The sequence below is a fragment of the Haliotis rubra genome, unplaced genomic scaffold (genome assembly GCF_003918875.1).
Source record: "Haliotis rubra isolate DU_JTF1 unplaced genomic scaffold, ASM391887v1 Scf76, whole genome shotgun sequence".
NCBI lineage: Eukaryota > Metazoa > Mollusca > Gastropoda > Lepetellida > Haliotidae > Haliotis > Haliotis rubra.
The window spans coordinates 983,215-1,000,423 of record NW_025767479.1 but is presented as its reverse complement, the minus strand read 5'-3'; the positions used below and the strand labels follow the sequence as shown (position 1 = coordinate 1,000,423).

At 40.3% G+C, this 17,209-nt stretch overlaps 1 long non-coding RNA gene across 1 annotated transcript; it reads left to right on the top strand.

The window, feature by feature from the left end:
* Positions 1–2,686: 2,686 nt before the first annotated feature.
* Positions 2,687–16,950, top strand: LOC124260379. Its single transcript, XR_006894061.1, has 3 exons — positions 2,687–2,698; positions 15,061–15,067; positions 16,847–16,950. It is a non-coding gene; the product is annotated as an uncharacterized LOC124260379 (long non-coding RNA).
* Positions 16,951–17,209: the final 259 nt, after the last annotated feature.

The window sequence follows — 17,209 nt, the reverse complement described above, 5'->3', positions numbered from 1 at the left end:
ATGGGACAGCCCGCAAATGATGGAACAGCCGGTGTCAGCTGGGATGCGACTGGCGGCCAACACCTTGCCTTGCACGCGCAATACACGTGCTACCCGTGTCCTGCACGTGCGCTGCCTGCACTACCCGTCTTGTGAGGAACACGTTTCATACTGACAAACAATCCCCATTCTTTGCAGCGATCCTTCGTAGCCTAGTGGATAAAACCGCCAAGATAGAGAGCGAAGGGTTGCAGGTTCGAAACCAGTTATCGCTACTATATATTGGAAGTCCTCAATATTGGGATATTTTACGATCAGTGATAGCAAGATTTAGAAATGATCAGTGCAAAGTCACAGCAGAGGTCTGGGAACCCACTTTACAATTCACATCCCAGGAAGTTACAATACACATCTCTGATTATATAGTCTAACCATATGATACGATTTTGAAAAGACTGTCTGAGATGACCCGTTATGTGTGAGGTAGGTTGATAAATCCAGTTGTTGGCCCTTATTTCGATAATCATCCTGCTGCTACAAGCAGAGCTGTGTATCGCGGCCTAAGTGGCGAGACGATATATATATCCCGATACCAGTTTAATTAGGCGAGACGATATATCCCGATACCAGTTTAATTAGGCGAGACGATATATCCCGATACCAGTTTAATTAGGCGAGACGATATATCCCGATACCAGTTTAATTAGGTGAGACGATATATCATGAAAGTATTGGCAAGGAACCTGCGAGACGATTATCATCACGATATAGTGGTGGCGCTACGATACGTATCCCGATACATAACAATTTCTAAAAACAGAACAGATATGATAGATAAAATGACTGAAGCTTTATTTGTTATACAGCAGAAATTGTGTTACCTTCACACACACACACACACACTTAAAAAGCTGTTGATCTAATAGAATTTCAGCATTTAATGCTTAAGAAAGTACAGTCAAACATATTGAGTATACCTTGATCTATACCCTTGGGAAGTTGTGTTTCTACACCAATGCTTTCACAAACACTTCAATGCAATTTATATCGGAATTCAGAATCACTGAAAACAACTCTTAAGTCTGCTTTCTAAATTTTATCTCATCTTTGTTCTCTTTCTTAAGACATCTAAGACAGCTAAGACATCGTTCATAGTTGTTAATAAATGGTGTTATTTGTCAAACAACTAAAACATATTTCAATTACTTGAAGACAAGTACCTACAGTTCACAGAGTTTGAAAAATGTTCACACTCTTTCACTTATACACCAACTCCTTTGTTTATGTAACAAAGATAACAAATACAAACAAATTCCTGTAAGGTTTAACTTGTTTTTACAATTTAATAGAATTTCAAAGAGACTCCCTTCCTATTGCCAATGCAATACTCCTTACAACTTTAAGTAGTATTTCAGTAGGATTGGGATATATGGTCTCTTGTGGTGATACATCGATGTATCATGGACCCTCGCGATATAAATATCCTGATATATTGCCTAAATGTGTTTTGTATCGATGCTCTCGTATGGCGTAGTCGACGATGCAAAACATCGATGAATTGTTACACCAGTAGCTATAAGTCCTGTCTTTATGGATGACAACGCTAGGCCACAACGTTCCCGTACAATGACAGCTTCCATTCAGAGTATTGCAGTGGCCACCTTCTGTGGCCTACCTTGAGTCCAGACCTGAAACCCCGGATCTCCTTTGGGACTTTATCGGACAACGGATACAAGCACGTGCACCACGGGTTCAGAGTTAGAAGAAGCTTTGCACCAAGCATGCACATGGTGACGGTTTCTTTTGTAGTGAGTGAGCGAATGAGTTTAGTTTTACGCCGCACTCAGCAATATTCCAGCTATATGGCGACGGTCTGTAAATAATCGAGTCTGGACCAGACAATCCAGTGATCAACATCATGAACATCGATCTGCGCAATTGGGAATCGATGACATGTGTCAACCAAGTCAGCGAGCCTGACCACCCGATCCCGGTTTCCTTTTTGGCAACGACTGACGGGGGTATGCGACCTAGGGTAATGGCAGTTATCCAAGCACTTGGAGGGTGCACTAGATATTTATTGTACCACGTTTCCAGGTTACTAATAAACGCGTTTGTCTCATCACATACACGCCGTGTTGCATGTTGCTCCATACCTGAAACAGGTATCATTTTGAGCCAAAACAGATGATTTGTGTATTGTACCTTATCCATTATTAAAACGTTGATGGAAAGTATCCTTTTTGTATTTTCTTGTAATCAAGACATGGTCAAACAGAAAAACATGCAGCTGTACCAACGTATGTTCACGCCACTTTTCTCCAGGTATGTATGTTGCATGCAAGACAATAAATGCTGTCTTAACATGTTATATTTGATTCCTTCACCACCGCTATATAGATAATAGACTAGATTGGACATGCTACCCTAGTACCAGTAGAACATTGTATGAACTGAATTGCGCCGCTTTTAGCAATATGCCAGCAACATCACGGCGGGGGACACCAGAGATGGACTTCACACATCGTACCCATGTGGGGAGTCGATCCCGGGTCTTGGGCGTGACGAGCGAACTCTTTCACCACTAGGCTACCCAGCCACCCGATTCACCAGTAAAATACCTTGTCTCCTAATTTGTGTTAATGTTTAAGGGGAAAGGTTACTTCCCTTAGCACAATTATATGATACGTATTTATATAGTAGGTGTTGTTGTTTTAAAGTGTTTGTGTATTAAAGCACAGCGGTAACAGATAAACTTAATGTCCCGTTGCTAGCAGGCCGTCTCCATGGTTTAGTGGGTAAAGCTACCGCCGGAGAGTGGCAAGTTAGTAATTCGATCCTCAGGCGTGTCATCCCAAAAGATGGTACTTCTTATTTCCTTGCCTGGTACTCGACAAAACAAGAACTGGTCAGTATTCAGTGTCTCCCACGTATTTTCATATCTGTACTCGTCGTAACAATAAAAAATCTAATTCTGTCTCAGAAAAAGTATAAGGATACCTTTGGTACTACTGATACAATACAAACAAACCAAAGGTTAATAACACAACTGGAGAACTCTACCGGTAATATATAACCCACCTGGTGATGTGAACATTCCATTGCATTCACCATAGGCGCTTGGTGTGTCCTCAGTCGATAACAGGTTGTCATAAAACAACAAACATGTCATTTTCCCCGTGAAGAAGTTACCACTGTCGATATTCTGCCCCAGCCATAGTTCCCCTGGGGTGCCAAGATGTTCAACTGTGTTTTGTGGAGCGGCAGTGTGGGTACTGGAGCTACCGTCAAGGTCCAGATGAATCTTCCCATTGTCCATATCCCTCTGGAACACAACACGGTGCCAGGCATCCAAAGCTATGTCTGTGGGATGGGTGAAAGTCCAATCATTACTGTTATAAATCGTTTGACATTTAACCCTACCGCTCTCGATGCTGATGACGATCTCATTAATCCCATCCGTTCCCCTGTAGTGTGTCTGTAATGGACGAGAGTTCCCGATGTTGCAGTGGGGTACACAAGCAGGAATAAAGAGAATGTTTTGTACTCGTCGTTGTTATTCACTAACACCTTGACGTGGTCATCTGTTCCGTCAAAACTGAAAGCCCTATAGTTCAAGGACGGATGACCGGATCCAACCGTCATCAGATCAGTCAATTTAGGGTATTCGGCATCTACTGACCACTCCTTCTCAAAGGCCCCTGCCCGGTCCCCGAGTTGCCATCCCAGCTTTGCATTGCTATAACACCAGACGCTGTGACGCTGAAGAACTGCAACAAAAATGATGGTAACAAGTACTAACAACATGAGCGGAATTGATGTATGATGGCTTTAAATGTTTACCACTTAAATGTTTGAAATCTACGTGCGCAGGTGTGGTGACGACAAAGGACAATCATCATTGCGAATCCGGGTTCGAATCAAGGGTAACAGGATCCTGGAGTGCTTAAGGGACACAACCCTGCTCGGTGACCTAGAAGACTGAATCACGCTGGCCAAACTTCTTTCAAAAGCATTTTAGAAGTTGTAAAGATGAAGGAAAACCAAGCTCTATGGATAGTCAACTTCTTTATTGCAATGAATGTGACGGGGTAGATACTAAAACCGTTATCAAGAAACGTCGCATTTATTACAATAAAGAAGTTGACTATCCATAGAACTTGGTTTTCCTTCAACCTTGCCAAAGTCTAAAGGAGAGGTTGCCAGCAGCGACGGTAGTTGGTTGGTTTGTTGTCGCCGCACTCAGTAATATTCCAGCTATATGGCGGCGGTCTGTAAATAATCGAGTCTGGACCAGAATATCCAGTGACTGGCATCATGAGTATCGTCGACGCAATTCGGGTACGATGCATCAATGACCATGTCTACCTGCTGAAGACCAATTCCAACCGGGATTTTTACGGGTCCGTACATGATTAAGTGAGGAAAATTTATCATACGTGGACATTAGAACGTTCGTGTTGGTCAATTAAATATGGCGGCCAGGCTTAATTATCATAGTTTCGTTTATCATCGGTTTGCACTGTATAAAATTCTTGCATGCTTGACCCATATTTGTGATGGTGGGTTTCACCTAGTCGAGTACATATATACATATTCTGATAAAATGAAATTGTTAAAGTGTTTTGTATCTTTAGATGGTAACAATATACGTCATACTTATCCACATTTGACCCTTCGTACATCGTTCTGGGAATGTACATAAATCGCAAATATAGGAACTCATCTCTATCGGAAGGAGATCTGAACAATTTACATAACTCTTATTATAGCGTTAATTATGACAGTAACTGCAAAATCATTTGTTCACCTCATTAAAGTGTCGATGAGGTGTAAATTAAATTAAGGTGTAAATTAAATTTTATAACTTATGCTTCAAATTTGGAGATGTGCTCTCCCCCACCTGCAGGTTATGAAACAGTTTGAAAACTTTTTTGTCTTTGAATATTGTAACCTTCAATAAGCAGCTTCAGATCAAGATTCGCATGGCGCTCTTTGACATCCTCACGGAGAGAACCTTCTAGCTGAGTGGACCTCAAACGGTGTGAAATGCTGGAATGTCGGAATATTGCTGGACATGCTACAAAACGGCAACGCCAGAGAACAACCACTCTCGTCTGTCCGCTAAACAGATTATTTCACTACGACAAAGCTGCGAAAACTATATTTAACCACTGACAAATAGTAAAGACAACTTGGGATAGATATCGCCGGACCATTTGCACCTTAGGGACCATTCATAATTTATGGCTAGGGGGGACAAAGTAAGTGACCCCCCTGTATCTCATGTACAAAAATCAATTACACCCCCCACCCACACCCTCCATAATGTTTAAGCATAATATTTTCATATTAAATGTACAAAATTGCTGACACCCCCCGTACATGTGTACTAAATAGATACCCCCACCTCCCAAAACAAAATGGGTGACTCCCCTTAAAATCATCATCATCACCATCATTCTTCACACACACGCCCTGTATCTCTCTCTCTCTCTCTCTCTCTCTCTCTCTCTCTCTCTCTCTCTCTCTCTCTCTCTCTCTCTCTCTCTCTCTCTCTCTCTCTCTCTCTCTCTCTCTCTCTCTCTCTCTCTCTCTCTCTCTCTCTCTCTCTCTCTCACACACACACACACACTCTCTATAAATTATGAACAAGAAATAACCTACCACACAGAAGAACACACGTCCAAACTGGCGACAACATCATTAGGCTTGTGCTGGATCAAACTGTCAGGTCTTCTCTCGAAGCTATCACTTTATACTGTGATCAAATCGATATACACTGTACCACAGATGTATCAAAGTGAGCCATTGAATAGCAGGTGTAACACGTGACTTATTTGTATTCCAAGATTCATAGGGGCAAACCAATCAATAATCGCGGGGGGTGGGATGGGTTAAAAAAGTAATATATTTTCCTTTGAAATAAGGAGCCAGCAATTATATTAGGACTCACCACATATTACTTATCACAATCTCCTCTTAACAATTTATACTGTTTATCTTTTTCAAGCACTAATGGATCAGATGGTCGGGCTATACTGGGTCATTGCTCATTATTTCAATAACTCAATTCTTTAAGTGTAGCTGGGATAATTGCAATATACGTTATACAAGAAAAAGAAACGCACTGGCGTTTTGAGCAGTTCATTTCGTTATATTTCGACAGCAATAATCATTAAGATAATTCCTATGTTTGAATCCCGTTTATCAGGTCGTGATTGTTGTGTATTGCGTGGAAACGCATCCAAAATGTTTCTAACGTTTGTCTTAAAAAATGAAAATTGCATGCAGAAAGTTTTTTCCACGCAATGCACATGCAATGTGTCGGAAACATGAGTAGAGACATCGACTATAAGAGGCCAAACCAACTTCATCATCTCATTACGAAATTTGCGACGTAAACGCAGATCAAACATGCCACGATGGAATGCTGCTGACCGAAATATCGCCATTGGTCGTTTGGAAGCAGTCCAAGTCTGTCGTTGCAAGACACTTCAACGTCCACCACATCACTATATCTCCATTATGACATCGATGTACCCGCTTCAATTCTACCTAGGATTGTCCTAGCGGTGCAAGACCAAGAGTGACCACTCCTGCTCAGGACCGCTTCATCGGGGTGTTTCACCTACGTCATCGATTTGCTACAGTAACGGACACTGCAGAACAGCTGCCTGGTCTTCGAAGAATTTCCGACCAAACCATCAGAACTCGTCTGCGAGAAGTGGGAACTCGAGCAGATCGACCTCAAGTTGGACCTGTCCTGACACGACTACACCGACAACGACCTGGTGCAACAGGGTACAGGCATGGAACCTGGGGAACTGGCGACGCGTTTGGTTCAGCGATGATTCGCATTTCCTCCGGCAACGACGGGATGGAACACAACGTGTCTATCGACGTCGACACGAACGTTTTGCGCCGAACTGCATTCGACAGGTGGACAGATTCGATGGAGAAAGCGTCATGGTGTGGGGAGCCATGTCCTACACGGGTACATCAGAGCTAGTGGTGGTTCAAGGCATTCTTTCAGCAAATCGCTACATCCACCAAATCCTGCGATCTTGCCTACCACCAGAGGGAGCTGTTTCAAGACTACAACGTTCGACCCCACACAGCTCGTGTAACAGGTGCCTATCTCGCCAATGTAAACGTCAGTGTCATTCCCTGGCCTTCCAAATCGCCTGATCTGAACCCGATCGAGCATCTATGGGACGAACTTGATCGACGCGTCCCTAAACGTCATTATTCTACCTCATGTAAGAACCCCGATCTTTGATTGGTCAACGTGACCTTGAACAAATTTCCATATACACCGCTCACCCGGTTTCGCTGAATAAAAGATGATTGGTGTATTTCTGATTATTTCTATTGATTATAGCTTGAAACATTCGGTAAGATAAATTCGTCATCACATTCGTTGAGGTTGACGTTGGGAATTATCAGACCCACGTTAGGTTTTATCCAACGTTACCTAACGGGCGTCTGATAATTCACAACGTCAACATCCACTGAATGTAATAACTTGTACTATCGTCCTCAGACACTTGCAGAACGTGCCAATGCGTGGCAGGAGGAATGGCGAAGAATTCCCAAGCAAAAATCCGACGACTTGAGCAATCCCTTCCAAGGCGGCGTCGAGCAGTGACGGCTGCAAGGGGTGGTGTCCAATGTCCACGCTTTAACCGACGTATGGACTGTATGATATTATACAATTATAGACTCTTGTAGAGGTCGATATCAGTTTTTATTGACCTGAGTAAAACAATATCGACCGAGCTTGATTAAATGTAACTACCGGTACTTTAAATCATTGAGACTACGAAGGCAGAACCTTATAAATATGTGATAAAATACTTTCATAATAATATGAAATTCCTGCTATCAGTCTAGTGTAGCATGTGTTTGTAAATCACTATCAAACAGTCAGGACACCGTATGTTTGCGAGAGGTGAGGATTTACCTGGCCCAGAGGTGGCACTGTCACTAAAACCATATTAGATCTCTAAATCGGTTTGTGTGAAATGTCAGAGGCATGATACGTGAATACCTGCTTGAACATACTGCAACACTGACAAATCTGTCTTGAAGACCTGCAGTGCTGAGTTTACCATATTATTCAGAAGTTACGCCTTGAAATACAAGTGAGCTTCTTAAGAATTCACCTGACGAATTCACCTGACGAAGGGGCAAGGAATAGCCCAGAAACATTGTGACGTGCAATAAAGAAGAAGTTGTCATCCATAATTTTGCCTTTAACTTGAAATATAAGGTTATGTGGATTCAGTTCGAACGTCACTGACATTTGATAAATTGTAATTTCTATTTACAGAGATTGTTTGGTGTTTTCCAAAGTCTGTTACCGAAGCAACCGCGTTGCCAATACCCAAGGTAGGCATTGTTACAAGAATAACACGAACACACGCTTGTGGGAATATCCTCGGGCTAATTCGTCATAAGAAGCTGACATGTTCTTACTGTTTGACACTGTTCTGTTCAATGGTTTATTAATATTGGCTAACCGTTTTCATCTTAAGCATGGTCTTCTTAATGCTGACAGGTATCAATATTCTCTGTCGTAACAAAGACCAAACACAGCCTACTACCGCAATTCCTCATAACATCCAGCCCCATTATACGTACGTGGGCGTCAAACACAGACAGGCAAATTAACCCATGAGTTACCGTTCATAATTATGGATAAAATATATGAGGTTGGTTTTTTTAACAATATTAAAAACCACATACCAATTAATGACTGTAGTCTTATTGATCCAATCGCGAAAACTATGCTTTGTGTTGATGGTTACATGCAAAATACAATAAATTGTAACTGGAATTGAAAATAACGAGGACGACGTCAGTAGTGACTTGTACACACTCACCCCAATTAAAGGTTTCCTTCTGTTCTGGTAAAGATTAAGTTCTGGAGTCGATGGACAAAACTGTTGGCTTATTAAATGTAAACACGGCAGATTCAAAGCATGTCACGCCATAACGCCGTCACTCAAGATTATCACAGGGGCGATGAGAAAGAAGTACGGGACATAACACGTGGTCTTTATTTGTACTTCAAGAGGAAAGTTCTTCGGAGGCACAGCATATTTTACACTTCTTGTAAAGGTGGATTATATACACTACTCACGCTTTACTGAAGATCACAAAAATTCCCAACTTGACTTAAACACAGATTTATAATATGAAATTGTATCCATTTAAAACTGGATAAATGATGATATGGTAACCCCTCTTTAGGCAGACAGCCACTTTAACCAACCATTTGGCAAGTCATGGAAGTACACACCACCTGTCAATAGCAGGTATGGGATCCACAAGGTGCAGTGACATACTGAAACCTAGGATCCATGCTTACAATAAGCTTAGATATTTAAACCAAATTAGACCCCACGTCATAGTTTTCTGTTGAATCAATGATTTGATCCTTAGCAAAGTGTGAATAGTATATAGTTCAGTATGTAGGTACACGTACAAGTGTTTCAATATTATACCATGAATTGTGTTGCCATGTTATCTTATAGGTGTTTGTGTACATATATGGGGAAAATATATATACTCTCCCCCCAAAAAAGAAACTCATAGGTGTATTTTCACGAATTTAATCTGCTAGCTTTATAATACATGTAATTCTGGATCTGTTCGCCAAATTATTTCACAGTATAAAAGAACAAATGTCTGTTAACATGTATAGCTTACCAAAAAAATCAGTAAGTGAAGGCGTCCGTTCCCAGTTGTTCGTTGTCTTCAATACCTGTTATGGCCACCATGAGACCCACAACTGCCCTGCACCGTCCCGGCATGGACTGAATAAGTCTTTGAATTCGACCTTGTGGAATTCTGGCCCGTTCCTCTTGCAATGCCTGCGACAGTTGATCTAACGTCTGAGGCGCCGGCTGACGTTCGCGCACGTGTAGACCGAGGTCATCCCACAAATGTTCGTTGGGGTTGAGCGATTTGGAAGGCCATGGTAACACTGTCTGAAGATACTGAATAGTGGCATGTACTGAGTGTGGCCTGGCATGGTCGTGCTGGAAGAACTCCCTCTGGCGGTCAATGATCGGAACAATGTGAATCCTTAAGATTTCGTCTCTGTACTGAATATCAGTTAAATTGCCCTGAAGGCGCACAAAATTAGATTTCTGCGTGTAGGATATGGCTCCCAACATCATGACACCCCCACCACCATATCGGTCAACCTTGGCGACACAATTCTGAGCGAAACGTTTATTTCGCCTTCGTCAGACACGTACTCTTCCGTCACGGCACTGAAGCAGAGCGCGTGATTCGTCACCGACCCATACACGTCGCCAGTTTTGTAGATTCCAGAATCGAATGTTACTGCACCACTGGACCAGTCGACATCGATGTAGTCGTCGGAGCTCAGTGCCAAAACAGGGTCTCCTGGCTTCAAGTCCAACTTCTCGTAAACGATTACGAATGGTTTGCGCCGACTCCCTCCTCAAACCAGGCACTGCACTTGCAGTTGCAGTTCTGTGACAGTTCGATTCCGCAAATGAAGTACCCGGTATGAGGTGTCCTGCTCTGCAGTGGTAATCCGAGGTCTACCACTTCGAAACCCATCTTGGTAGAATTGGTTTGTTGATATCGGTTCCCTAAACGACTGATGGTATTCTGGTACATTGAGGTGACGTGCACCGGCAGATTGAGACTCCCCAGCCTCCATATGTACAATGGCAATGTTTCAAATTAAACAGCAGTTTGTTTGTTGTTTGTTATTTAACTACAAAAATGCCAATGATCGTCTAAAAGCAAAACGGCCTTATATATGCAATGTCCCTGCTCACATTCCTCAGAACGGCACGTGCGTATTGCGAACCACTTTTTTTGCCACGGCATTTTCACGCAATTTACACTTTCGAACGTAAACGTGCATTCTGAAGATGCGTTTCTTTGCGCTGTGCGTTCATTCCATGTACACAAACCAGCAAAATAATGGTGAAATTATAACAATGAAGCCCTAATTTTAAAAAATAATTGAAATTTCATGTATAAATGTCACCTATGCGTTTCCTTTTTGGGAGAGTATATAATTCATTAAAAAAATGTAATATATTACATAATGTAATACCAGAATGAATCGTTTCCTTTTACAACAGACCCGTGAAGATCCGGGTTAGAATTGATCTTCGGTGACCCATGCCTGTCGTAAGAGGCGACTGACAGGATTGGATGGTCAGGCTCACTGACTTGGTTGACACATGTCATCGTATCTCAGTTGCGTAGATCGATGCTCATACTGTTGATTACTGGATTGTCTGGTCCACACCAGCTAGTGCGGTGTAAAACTTAACTCACTCACTCATCTTTTACAACGCTCAGGAATTCTCAGCTGCAAGGTCTATTCTGAGATTCTGACTCTATCATAAGCACGTGTGTATGACTCCTCTGAGAGGCACTTTAGAAGTTGGGAAGTACAATATTGAACAAACTTTATTGATAACAACTTCTTTTATTTCGTGAGTGCGACGTTTTGATACAGATTCTTGTACCGTTGTCAAGCAGGAATACAGATTCTTGTACCGTTGTCAAGCAGGAATACAGATTCTTGTACCGTTGTCAAGCAGGAATACAGATTCTTGTACCGTTGTCAAGCAGGAATACAGATTCTTGTACCGTTGTCAAGCAGGAATGTATCCATAACGTTTGTTCGGTAACATGTGTGAATGAATCATTATATGACTGGTGAACTGGGCACAAGTTATTCAACTTATTCAAGTCCGCTCCCGACAACTACATGGCAAAAATTCTTGTAATGGGCAATGAAAAGAGGCAAAACATATTACACGTTAATGGAAGTAAGTACTAAGTACAATGAATTTATGGACTTGACTATAGTTTGGCATGAAATGCATGTGGACCCGGTTTTTCGTAAATATCTCTTCATCCAATGACCCAATCGATCTCCAACTGTGCAAGTGGATGTTTTGTCAGACAACCTAATCACATTGTAAATCACCGATTTTATGCATTTGTATTAAAGAATCTGTCTATGTAACTGTCAACAAAATAAACAGCAGAACGCAGAATGCTTGCAGAGGGAGGGAGCCAATGACCTGTAACAGCGGCAGTGTTGGGTCATAAAGGTCAATGCACGTGCAGTTCATGATAGTTACCTGTGCACTGCACAGTGATAGACCGTTTGGATCATTCACATTGACTACTTCTAGCTGGCATCATGAAAGCTTATTCAGATGATGCTAAACGTTTAATTAGAAATGTGTTGAATTTTTTTTAAAAAGAGAGCAAACATAGCAAACCGATTTATAAGGTGTCGGATTACATTAAACGTACAACTTTTGTTCTTGGCATGAAAAAGACCATCGTGCTAACAATTGTGAAAAATAAACCAACAACCAATAAACAAAACCTTGTACAAAAAGGTAGGCATCCAAAGTTAGATTCTTTTGACCTCAGGGTCATCAGAGATGTCATTCGCCGGCTATTTGCTAGAAATGAACACCTCTTCATACCCGTCACGTGCATAGCTGACCTACATTGCCGAACGTTGACCTTTATGACCCAACACTGCCGCTGTTACAGGTCATTGGCTCCCTCCCTCTGCAAGCATTCTGCGTTCTGCTGTTTATTTTGTTACATAGACAGATTCTTTAATACAAATGCATAAAATCGGTGATTTACAATGTGATTAGGTTGTCTGACAAAACATCCACTTGCACAGTTTGAGATCGATTGGGTCATTGGATGGAGAGATATTTCCAAAAAAAACGGGTCCACATGCATTTCATGCCAAACTATAAAAATATTTTCATTTATAGTTTGTGGCAGATTGAGGCTGCCGTAGAGAATGCTGTAAATATCTAAACTAACTTTTAGGATTTCAAAGCTTTGTATCAAATCAAACCGGCAGCTAACATACTTTGGACATTTTAAAAAGAAATGATCGGCATCTTACACCAGAGCACCACAAAGGCAAGCTTTACTTTCAGATAAATTGACACGGAAAATATCAGCATTTAAAGAACTACATGAATGTCTTAACTTACTGTGTGCCCCACCGGTAGCTCCGGTCATATAACATTTATGGTGTCCCCCGCCGTGATATTGCTGGAATATTGCTAAAAGCGGCGTAAAACCAAACTCACTCACTCACTCCGGTCATATAATACCATGTATACATCTGTATTGTTCTTCGTGAATATTCAGTCACGATATGGCTGAAATACTGCCGATGCGACTTTAATTTTTTACTCACTCACTCGTGAATGTTCATTATAATATGGAACAGACGATTTTCTTGGTACGATTAGACTCATTTGAAATTACTAATGGACTCATACATGCATGGATTCAGCATGCAGCTGCCATTCATTCAGAACAGTATACGTAAATGATTGCCGTTCCTTTTATCGCCTATATAATTAACATTAACATTACTTAATGATATTTGGTAAAGTTTGTTTCCGTTGTCATAATGATGTTTTGTGATGGAAGATGTAGGAGGTATTATACTCACTAGCAAGCTCACTGCCACGGTTTATGTTAAGGGTGAGGAATATAACCACCAGTTTGACATGTGTGAGGAACTGTTTGATGGTGATTCATAAACACATCTTGTATAATGGACTTTCTTTCATATAATGTCAATAAATATATTAAGATAATCAAATATTGGATCAGATATACAAGTCAAAGGGAGAATGTAATTTTGTATAATGTATATAAGTATCAGATTAGTTTAGCTGACAAAAACCTTGACTGCTGGGCACTAAAAGTTAGAACATTATTGTTCACTTATGGTTTTTGACAGGTGTGGATGGACCAGCGTGTTGTCAACGTGCAGCAGTTTTTAACTGAATTTAAGCAGAGATGTATTGACATTGACGTTCAAAATTGGGTTTCAGACCTTCGTAAATATTCCAAACTTGAAATGTACAGACAAATTAAGGTACATCTTTCTGAAGAATATTATTTCAGTGTAGTCAAAGTAAAAGCTTACTGTATTGCATTGTGTAAGTTCCGCTGCTCCAACCATGACACACCTAGTGATTGAGTGTGGAAGACGTCTCATTCTGTGTTAGACCTACTATTGAATCTGAATTACACTTCTGTCTTGAACGTCCATTTTATCACGACCTGCGATCAGATCTCTTGCAAGAATTTTATTATGTTTTTCCATCTTGCAACAAAGTTATCTTATTATTCACATAAAAAACAATGTTATTATAAACAATCTTGCTAAATATATTTGTTTAGCACAGAAGAAACGAAACAAATATTTTCCATCATGTTGATGCTATCAATGTCCATTATAACATTGCATTAAACATAACACCTGTGTGTGTGAATGACGTGGCGCTTCGTCAACGTATTGTAGCACTAATTTACATGTATAATGGGCCGGTGTTCCCTTTATCGGAATAAACTCTTTCTCTCTCATAGTAGAGATTGTTGATGAAGATGATGAAAGAATACACCTGATGTAGACTGCGGTTTGATAAATATATGCAGAATGACACAACTATATGTAAGCGATTAGTATGGGGAATAAATGTTTCCTTTATGTGTTATACAAAGTATAATTGGTACTTACAATGCAATTCAATACTACACATAATATATAGGTGTTTCCGTGTTTAATAAGATAATATTGCGGCTAAACTAACGGGCAAAAGAAACGATACCAAGTCGAAATCACTGATATTACAAAACGTGAAAAGGAAAAGGAATTTCAATAACATGCAAGTTCCTGTTGCCCATACACCTGTTATTAAAATTCACTTTCCTTTTTCACAATGGTGGTTTGTCGTTTTGTAATATCAGTGATTTCGACTTGGTATCGTTTCTCTTGCCCGTTAGTTTATATGAAGGCTGTCTGTACACTAGGCTGTGACATGCATCAACCAAGGTGAATCGACCCACTGCCGTGATTGTATTTTGTGTCAATTACTTCACCCTGACTAGACGTCCAACCAAATAGCATTCATGTGGAAATCATTTTGTACGATAGAGAAATTGATGACGATAATGCAGTATTAATGTTTCCATATGGTAATGTCATTTTCCACAAGAAACCGTTAGAAATATGGTTACGTGCAGTGACGCGGTTTCTATACGTATTGGTCCATTTGGATGACGTATCAACGGTAATATATTGCTAGATATATCTGATGCGAAAGCAGGTGGTGATTAATTAATTTCTTGGCGAGTATTTACTTGCCTATCTCCCTTCCATCGATTCGCATTCGCAAAACATCGGTAATTTCCGTACATCATACGTGACTCGATTATTCAAGATAAAGAATTAAAAGATAAAGACACGAAGTACCAAATTAATTCCCACAGTTCGGCATTCCCAGCGAGTAAAAGAAAATGTTACTCGCTTGTAATACATCAAGAGCGCTCAGCCAATCAGAAAACGACATTTATGTGTGAGGTAAGATAAGGAATATATGTACAACTGATGATTGTCCAAGTGACACCTTTGACCTTCAGAGACAAAGATAATACAGCTACCATCAGCATGGAAGGAAACCAGCAGAACTCTTCAGTACATTAGGTACCATTATATTAAATGGCAGATTTGGCAAAAATAGACCTGGTCATTTCACATGCATTACTTTTAACGGTACTAGTGGGACACTACATGTTAGCGTCTGTTGCTGCGGGTGCATTCATTACAAATTTGGAAATTGGTACACTCAGGTGGTTTCCCGCTTTACCGCACGTTACATATTGACAGTGATCTCTTAAACGTTACGACTCCCAAAGATCACAATACAATGTACTCTTACAATGTGCAAATATGGAACATGACAATTAGATAAAGATGTCTGTGGTCTAAAAAACAAGCGATACTCTCATGAAAACTTCTGAAAATATTTACACTCATATACACAAACATTTATGCAATATGGCAACAATGGGGAGCGACATTACACCTAAACACCATATATATTAGGGAGCAGGTGGTTCGCGTAAAGAATAATTGTTCCGGTTGCGAACTTGTTTCTTTGTGCTGTTATTCTACAGAGGAATTATCCCACAGACAGGTATTTACTAGAAATGATTTCCACAACTCCTTTCCACTAGCAATATTTGTTCCGGGTAGAACTAATGCAATGTGGAAATGATCATCGTTGACATGTACTTTGTGATGTTTTCTCCAGTACTTAATGGTCAACAACACTCGTGGGATCAGCAACGTGAACAAATAAAACAGGACAAATAGTCTGCAATTAGAGCACACAGAAAACACAATAGAGACATCACTGTATTTACACAGTAACAAGCACATTTTAAACGTACATATTAGCAAACGGTCGCTGTATCAACATTCACAGAAACATTGATTACCATCTGCTAGATACTCAAAATTAATCTGGAGATGCCTTAAGGAACGTCGATCATATTCTCATTCCTGAAATAAACTTACAAGTGAGCAGTCCATACCCACTTTATAACGTTGTTATGCATCGATTGCCAAGGTGTTGGTTATTTGTTTAATCAGAGATGGTCTGATATCTTAAGATAGTCATGGAAGTGTATGTAAATTATTCATCGAAATGCTACTATACACATGGGAAAAAGTATCGCAATACCTATGATTTTAACTCACATATAGCTCCTTTACATCCATATCATAATTATTTTTGTTTATATGATTATTTTGACCATACATTGATTTTAGATGAGTACGTGCTACGATCAAAGGCGAGTATCACGTACAATACGTGTTCCCGTCACTGGGCAATATCAAGGTTCAGTGAACTGTTCTTACAGATCGATAACTTGGAAAATCAATTGATTTCGGTGTGGATAAGCACATATGGGGCCTCCTCAACTGACAAGTGCACAAACATGGAAGTTTGTTTTTTGTTTTTATTGGTTCCCAAGATTAAACTGTTACATATATACAAAGCCGTGATACATACGGCTTAAAGTAATATGGCTACATGATGTACAGGTGAGGTATTACTGTATTAATATTTTTTATAAACATGCATATTTCATTAAGTGGATAATGTATACATAATGTCAGGTACAAATCAAGACAGTTTGAGTCATCTAAGTACTGGGGAGAGAAGGCTCCATTTATGATGGAAATTGTATTTTTTTATGTTTTGTTGATATATGATTTTCTACAGAGAATACTTCTTTTAGAGTTTGTATGTATAAAGTTAGATTTGGGAGTATATTATTAATACTACATAAGTGAATATGTCTCTTC